Genomic DNA, 9064 nt, shown 5'->3' on the forward strand with positions numbered 1-9064 from the left:
ATATCTCTGATGATTCAGATGATTCTCATTGCCTTGTCCTGGCATGATAGCCACAACTTTAGTTGCCACTGGAGTTGAGTATTGTCTATTAGCTTATTGAATGCCAAAAATAGTCATTCTTAAATCATGCAAGGGATTGTTTTGTAATTGCATACCCACATATCTAAAAGCTTGCACATATACATTGTATTGATGCATCATAGATTGAAGCTCCCAAGTAAATTTGGCAATAAATTAGGCATAACACCCAATCAATTAGATAACTCATGCTTAGTATAATAGTGCTCTTGCATTCGTGTCACTTGGTGCCAATGTTGATGAGTTTTTATCTGTTGCGGGGAATTCTTATACCTTTAGAGTGCGTGACTCCATTTATCATCGTATAGGCCCTCTACTTTCTAATGTGCAACGACAGAAGCGGCCAAGATTTGCACAACTTTATGTTTATTATACTAAGCATGAGTTATCTAATTGATTGGGTGTTATGCCTAATTTATTGCCAAATTTACTTGGGGAGCTTCAATCTATGATGCATCAATACAATGTATATGTGCAAGCTTTTAGATATGTGGGTATGCAATTACAAAACAATCCCTTGCATGATTTAAGAATGACTATTTTTGGCATTCAATAAGCTAATAGACAATACTCAACTCCAGTGGCAACTAAAGTTGTGGCTATCATGCCAGGACAAGGCGATGAGAATAGTCTCAATCATCGAGATATATATGTTTATAGTCGAGATGGATGATGTATTGCTATTTCAAACTTGCATAGGGCGTAAATGCCAATGTTATGTGGTGTTCTTTTTTCTATGGGTGATGATGGTTGGCATATAAAGGTGCCTTATAGTAATGTTAATATTCTAGTTAATGTAAATGGATTGTCTAATAATGATTGTGTTACTCAGATGCAATTTTATGCATTTCAACTACAAGTGCGTGAGGGCCCTTAGGTTTGCATGTTGCGTGGTGGTTGATTGTTGCAACAGTTTATTGTTGATGCTCATTGTAGTGTAGAGCAATGTAGGTTGGATTGGTGTCATCAGAATCAATCAGTTTTATGCTCGAAATTTTATAAAGGCTTGGCAGATATGATGGAATTGATGGATAATGGGCCGGTACAGGTTATTGGTGCCTCTATTGGTAAAAGGGTGGTTTTTATCTTCTTTTACTAGTGGGCCAAGGCACATGTATTAGTTGTATCAAGAGGCCATGGCTATAGTGCGGAGCAAGGGAAAACCAGATCTCTTTATAACAATGACATGTAATCCAAAGTGGTCAGATATAACTAATGCTTTGTTGCCTGGACAAGCTCGGGTCTTTCATAAAGTGGTCAGAGATAACTAATGCTTTGTTGCTTGGATAGACTACTTATGATCGTCCTGATTTGGCCACTCGGGTCTTTCATAGAAAACATGCTGATATGATGCATACATTATTGAAAAGGAATTTGTTTGAAAATTATGTAGGCTATGTTAGTGTGATTGAGTATCAAAAGCAAGGGTTGCCACATTCTCATACTTTGCTGATTTTGGAGTGCCCTTTTAAACCCTCTGAAGCATGCCATTATGATAGGTTTATTTGTGCTAAGTTTCCTAATAAAGCAAGGTTTTCAACTTTGCTTGAAACTATCTCAAAGTGCAATGTCCATGGTCCTTGTGGTGCATTGAATCCCAAGAGCCCTTGCATGCGTGATGGTCAATGCACTAAAAAATTCCCTCAGAGGTTTGTGAATGTGACAACTATTGATAGCTCTGGCTATCCTATTTATAGAAGACAGGATGGCGGAAACACAATCACAATAAAGGGTAATACTATTGATAATCAATGGATTGTTCCACACAATCCTTACTTGAGTAAGAAATACAATGCACATATAAATGTTGAGGTATGCTCAACAGTGGCAGCAGTTAAGTATTTGTACAAGTATGTTGGAAGCTCAGGGTTGAATGGTACGAGCATCCGTGAAGTGGACAAGATCGAGAGTTATTTAGATGCACGATATGTTTCTGCTTCAGAAGCGTGTTTGCGAATATATGACTATGCATTGCACAATGAGAAACCTGATATACAACGGTTGCACGTGCACTTGCCTAGTGAGAATTATGTGGTGTTTCAGGATATAGACAATATATCAAACGTTATGCAAAATGAAGGCGTTAAAAAACCACTCTTACAGAGTGGTTTGCATGCAATCGTGTTCATCCAGAGGCTCAAGCTATTTGCTATCAAGACTTCCCAGTGTACTGGGTGTGGAATGCACAATGAAAGGCGTGGACAAAGAGAAAGCGTGGAAATACATATGGTCGAATATACTTTGTGCCACCTACATGTGATGAGTGTTATTACTTGTGAATGCTCTTAATAGTGTCTCGTGGATGTACGTCTTTTGAGGATTCGCGTACTGTTGGCAATGTGATGCACAATACTTTTAAGGAATCTTGCATTGCAAAGGGCGTGTTACAGGGTGATGATGAGTGTGTTATGTGCTTGGGAGAAGCTGCCTCTGTATAGATTGGTGCCCAGTTACATGCTTTGTTTGCTGCAATTTTAGTCTTTTGTGAGCCTGCTCAACTTGGTCAACTTTGGGATAGGTTTATGGCACCAATGGTAGAGGATATTTTGTATAAATTGCAACTAGAGCATACACATGTATCTTCTCCAATTCTACACCAAGAGGCATCAAACAAGGCTTTATTACATCTTTAGGACCTTTTACGGCAACATGGACGAAGATTGTTTGACTTTGATGGATTGCTAGAACCTCATTGAATGGATTCTTAGTTGTTTGTTAACCATATTTTAGAATATGAATATGCATATGATATACTAGAGCAAGGTAGAGTTTGTCTTTCTATGGAGGCAATGTTGAATGACAGACAAAGAGTTGCATATACTGCAGTTATGGATGCTATTGGTGCAAACTCTAGGGATGTTTTTTTTATGGTTCCGATGGGTCTGGGAAGACATTTCTTTATAAGTGTTTGCTTGCTAGGCTACGCAGTGATCATCATATCATATAGCATTGGCAACTGCATCATCTGGCATTGTTGCTTTGATTCTACAGGGCGGTCCTACCACTCACTCGAAGTTTAAAATTCCATTAGATCTAAGTAATCGATCCACCTGTAATATTCATGTTTAGAGCAATCTTGCTCAACTATTGAGACGGTCGAGTCTTATTTTGTGGGATGAGGCTCCCATGATGCATAGGTATGCATTTGAGGCAGTTGATAGAACTTTAAGGGATATTATGAGTTGTGCTAAACCATTTGGTGGAATCACTTTACTTGGAGGTGATTTTAGACAAATCCTCCATATCGTGATGAAGGGCTCCCGTGAAGATATTGTTAATTCGACACTATGTTACTCTCATTTATGGCGATGTGTTAAGGTGCTAAGGTTGTCTGGGAATATGCGGATGTCAACTGTTGGTGATGTAATCGATAATGGGTTTATTGGTTGGATTCAAGGGATAGGGGATGGAATGGGTATTACAGAGAATTGTGATAAGTTACATATTCCATCTAGCATGGTATTAAAAGGACACTCTATTGAAACCTTGGTTGATAGTGTGTACAATGAAGTATCCACTATGGCAGACTTTGGAGCATATTTCAGCAAGCATGCTATACTTACAACACAAAATAAAGGGGTGGCTTCTTTGAATCATCATGCATTGCAATTGATGCATGGAGAGGTTATACATTACTGTAGTGCGAATTTGATTGCAGAGACAGATGGTAGCTCATTTTTGTACTCTGTAGAGTACCTAAATACACTAGATCTTGGGCGCAGGTTTCCTCCCCATCTATTGTTGCTAAAGATGAATGCACCTATTATTCTGCTTAGGAACTTCAATCCGGGAAAAGGTCTATGTAATGGTACATGATTGATATGTAAGGCATTCTATAGAAAGGTGATAGATGTTGAGATAATAATAGGAACAAATGTACGGGAACGAGTTTTCATTCCTAGAATCACTTTTATTTCTAGCACTTTGCAATTTCTATTTACTGTGAGGCGGAGGCAATTTCCTATTTGATTGGCATTTGCTATGACCATCAATAAGTTGCAAGGCCAGACTTTGTCTATTGTTGGTCTTTAGTTGAAGACATCGGTATTTACACATGGATAGTCGTATGTTGCATTTTCAAGGGTGAAATCCTCATGTGGTGTGAGAGTCTTGCTAGATGAAAATGGGAGCATTGTGAATGTCACAACAAACATTGTATACAAGGATGTGCTTCAAAAGATGCAATAAGGTGTCTTGTTTTTTTGCAAGGATGCATGCAATTTTTTTGGAGGGTGCAATGGTATGCTTGCTTTATTGCAGGGATGTATCCGTTGAAATTTGATAACTTCGCAGTCATTACTTGGCTCATATGTGAAATGGCCTTTATGCCACATTTAGTTGTCATATACTCAGTAGTAACTAATTATTTCGTGCACTATATTTAAGTGTTTACTCCACTTTTGCATATGCCTACTCCATGTTAGGGCTATTCTCCAACTTCTGAGTATCAAAAGGAACTACAATGTATCTTGCGCATTGTAACAACGTATGATATTATAAGAATAACACTTGCAAGGGGCATTGAGAGTTTATATGATGTTGTCAATATAGAGATTTTACTTCCAATTTTTATTGAGGTGGTGCATTGTGGATATACTCAATATTTTTGAGTGCATATGGGTGAAACTAAACAGGATAAGAGGTTTCGACGATCTCACACTGATAAAATACCAAGGAGGTGGCCAATGTATGAATTTAAAGACCTCGATTTCTTTGTGACGCTACATCAAGCTATGGCAATGCCTACCGAGTGGTTTGCAGATGTTAGGCTAGGTATTGTTATTCTAAACTTAAGTAATCTTTGTCAACTATTAGATGTATTTATGTTTACATTGTGGCTTTCTAAAATTTAGGTGCCCTATAGCATGTCCCCTATAGCATCGCCAAGGCAAGGAGTGGAAAAGGGACTTGCTTCACCTAACCATGTTGTATTGGAGAGTGGAAAATTTTCTCATGTTTCCTCGAAGAAAAGAAAGTTTTGTTTTGGTCAGGCTCCCTGTGTAATTTTTTATTTTTTTGTTCGCATTGGTATAATCTCTGGAACAAACTTTGGTTTCGGATCTACTAATTCATCTATATGTATTATTAATAATGAGAGCTTTTTATGTAATGTTTGGATACACTTAGACTTTGTAATTGTGATATCCAAGGATAATATAGAGGCACTTTTAACTATTGTGCAAAGCAAGTATGGATACAAGTTTACAAGTTTGGTGCATGGTCATTGCACATATATACAAGTGTCTGTACACCTAGGTACAAATGTATTTTTAGCATTTTATACATGTATATATGAGAGAGAGGGTGTGTATGTGTGTGTGCGTGCGTGCGTGCGTGCGTGCGTGTAAGAAGGTGGGAGAGATGTAAAAAGGGTGAGAGATTGGAGGAGTTGGGGGCAAGGGAGAGGAGTAAGAAAGGGGAGGGAGGGGGAGAGGTGAAAAAGGGGGTGAAAGAAAGACATAGAGGTTGCAGAGGGAGAAGAAAGATGAAAAGGGAGGAGATATGTGTGTGTGTGTGTGTGTGTGTGTGTGTGAGAGAGAGAGAGAGAGAGAGAGAGATGGGTAACAAATATATGAGAGGAATCACAGAGAGAGAAGGGGGGTGAAAAGGGGTAGGGAGAGAGAGAGGGAGAGAGGCAAAAAAATTAGTACAAGAGATTCAAGATAGAGAGAATATAGTGAGTAAGCATGTGATTTCTTACACTCAAGGATATAAAATACCATATTGAGGAATATGGGAATTTCCCATAAGTTTGGGACACGTGGTCAAATCTTTGGATTTGTCATAATTTGAGCACTATAACTCCAAATCGAGCACTCTATAGCTCAATAGATTCCATTTTTCAAGTGCTTTCCAATGATAGGTCACATCATATGGTTTTGAGAAACTTATGGGTATGTTATCCGGGTGCCACCTTTTTAATATTCAAAAAATGGGAATTCGGAGATTCCCAAACTCACTAATATTGTGTTATAAAATATGCATTTCATATGTCTTTTGTTTGTGGTCAGGTGCAATGTTATTTCTAATTGTAACATGCAAAGCAACTATGGGTAAAGTTTACAGGTTTGGTGCATAATAAGAGGTGTTGTATGCATATATGAGTCTCTATACACCTAAATGCAAGTACATGTCTATCCTTTTGTGCATACGAGAGAGAGAGAGAGAGAGAGAGAGAGAGAGAGAGAGTAAAAAGAGAGGGGAGAGATGCAAAAGTGGTGTGAGAGGTTGCAAATAGAGGAGAGGGATAAACAAGGGGATGAAGGGAGAGGTGGAAAGGAGAGGAGAGAGGAAGTGATGGGTGTTGTAGAGAGAGGAGAGAGATAAAAAAGGGACAGGGAGAGAGAGGGGAGAAGGTGAGAGAGAGAGAGAGAGGTAACAGATATGTGAGAAAAGTCACAAAGAGGAGAGGTGTGAAAAGGGTGGGGAGAGAGAGAGATTGGCAATAAATAGCAAGATAGATTCAAAAAAGAGAGAAAATAGTGAGCACGCATATGACCTCTTATGCTCGAGGATGCAAAAGAAGAATATGTGTTCATGCTATGGTTATGGAATTGTACAGATGTTACAACTGTATAGATGTTATAGTTGTGCAATGGAAGAAAATTATATGGTGTTTTTACACTCAAGGATGGAAAATTTAGTATGTGATAGGGAAGCAAAGCTGCTGGCAACTTCGCTTCCCTATTTCCCTACCACGAAGTGGGATAGCATTCCTTGCGCGCAAAGAAGGATAGCGTTCTGCTAGTAGGCATTAATAAACCTTGCATAATTTCTCCCATACTTAAAGTTTTTATTCATGTCTAAAAAATATCTATATCTTTTTATCTTGGAGGAGTGCCATGGCTCTGCTTGTGGAGGGCACGGCACTTTGCTGGATGGTTGACTACATAGAAAGCTTTGAGAGTCAGATATTGGTGGACGTCCATTTTCCAGGATGTTTTTGCATATGTCAAGATATGTGATACATGTCACAGACATGACAATAGGGAGAACAGGAAGCGCCCACTCACTCCTATCATGGCTATACTACCATTCAAGAAGTGGGGCATCGATTTTGTTGGACCTATACATCCTTCATCAACTATGCAGAAGCATTATATCATTGTATCAATAGACTACTTTACAAAGTGGTCTAAAGCTCGAGCTACAATAAAGGATAATGCTAAGGAGACAACTAGTTTTATCATGGAGCAATGCCATTTTGGTCCATCAAAAGAATTAGTGTCTAATTGTGGGACACACTTTCTGAACAAGGTCATAGAAGCCTTGATGAATGCCCTAAAAATTAAACATAATAAAACTGCCCTATATAATCTCCAAGTGAGTGGACAAGTGGAGAATAACCAACAATAGATTGTGGGGATTTTATCTAGGATAGTATTCGAGGGAAAGTGTGATTGGGATAAGAAACTTCATGTGGTTGTCTAGGCTTATAACATGACATTTAAGAGAGAAAAATGCCATACCCCATTCAACCTGGTATATAGGGAGGAGTGTGGCTTACCCTTGGAAATCAAAATATCCATTGTGAGGTTTGCTTTGAATAATTCATTGGGTGAGACAAAAGCACTACAAGAAAGGTTCACTTCTCTTGTGCATCTTAATGAAATCTGATTACAGACTTTGTTACATCAAGAAGTAGGGAAGAAGAAGATGAAAGCCCTCCATGACCTTCGCGCTAAAATATATAAATTTGTGAAGGGGTCAGTTTTGGTGCTATATTATGATGCTCATCGCAAGTTATTCCCTGGCAAGCTAGAACCTAGATGGGATGGCCCACATAAGGTTGTTTGTATAGGAAAGAATGGATCTACAACCCTTTAAGTGGATTTGGGTATAGAGTTTAAAAATAAAGTGAACTTTAATAAGTTGAAGCCTTCCTATGTGTAAGGGCTGACATCGGACTTGGTGCCTTTGCAAGTCTTCTAGGATCTACCTTAAACCTGTAGTGGTACCAAGATAATCGAATGGGCAAAATCGTTCCTTATCTTGAACATCCATATTTGGAGCAATGTTACCACCAAGGTCGAGTGGTCTGGTGGAGTAAAGGTTATCATATCATTCAATGGCAAGATGGATTTTTTACTTGGGATATTAAGGTCTATTGCCACCATTGTCACAAGGTCCTTGTTAGTGTCCCTATTAAGTTTGGTGAGGAAGGAGGAATTACACATGTTATACATCCTCTCCCTCAGATCGACTTTGACTATCATAAATATGAGTACGCTGATCGATATGGCATTGGCTATCAATGAAGACTGAGTCTATACTCTGTATTTTGATAACGCTTCTCGAGTGCCTGCTAAACATGCGAGTGTGGGAGTGCTCATTAAAGATCCCCGATGTAGAATTGTCATGAAATTGGGAGTATATTTAGGAAACTCTTTTACTAATAATATGGCAAAATACAAGGCCTTAACCATGGGGTTCCGACATGGTGATATCTGCCATTTATTAGTAAAAGGTGACTCGCAACTAGTGATCAACCAATTTAATGGGATCTATAGTGTGAGGGATCCCGTTCTACACATGTACCATCGTGCAATCTTGGATATGTTGCAAATTTTTGAGGTAGTGACTTACTAGTTGATTCCTCAACAGTGGAATTGCTTCGCGGATTCCCTAGCTAATTCTGCTTTTGTTGAAGATGTCTTTTTCAACTGTGGTCTTGAGGGGCTCTTACAACTGCCTTTAGATATTAGTTAGTCTAGGACTACTATGGGGACTTCTTGCTGACACGTCCTATTTTGGCCGCCGATGGCTAGTTTGGGTTATGAGTCAGGTAGCACTTGATCACCTTCCTATTTTGTCATGGATGCATAGGATTGTTCAACGTCATATTCGTCGGACACCCCTGGCCATATACGCCGACGAAGGGTTAGCTAATAATTTGATGCACTTAGGGTAGGGCATGAGCAACCTATATCCTTAATCTAGTTTCATACTTCAATAGAGTTATGTAGGGGCCAAGGGTTTGTTTTCA

This window comes from Lygodium microphyllum, unplaced genomic scaffold, assembly GCF_053477565.2.
Source record: "Lygodium microphyllum isolate KBCC unplaced genomic scaffold, Lygodium_microphyllum_v1.1.10 scaffold_273, whole genome shotgun sequence".
Classification (NCBI taxonomy): Eukaryota; Viridiplantae; Streptophyta; class Polypodiopsida; order Schizaeales; family Lygodiaceae; genus Lygodium; species Lygodium microphyllum.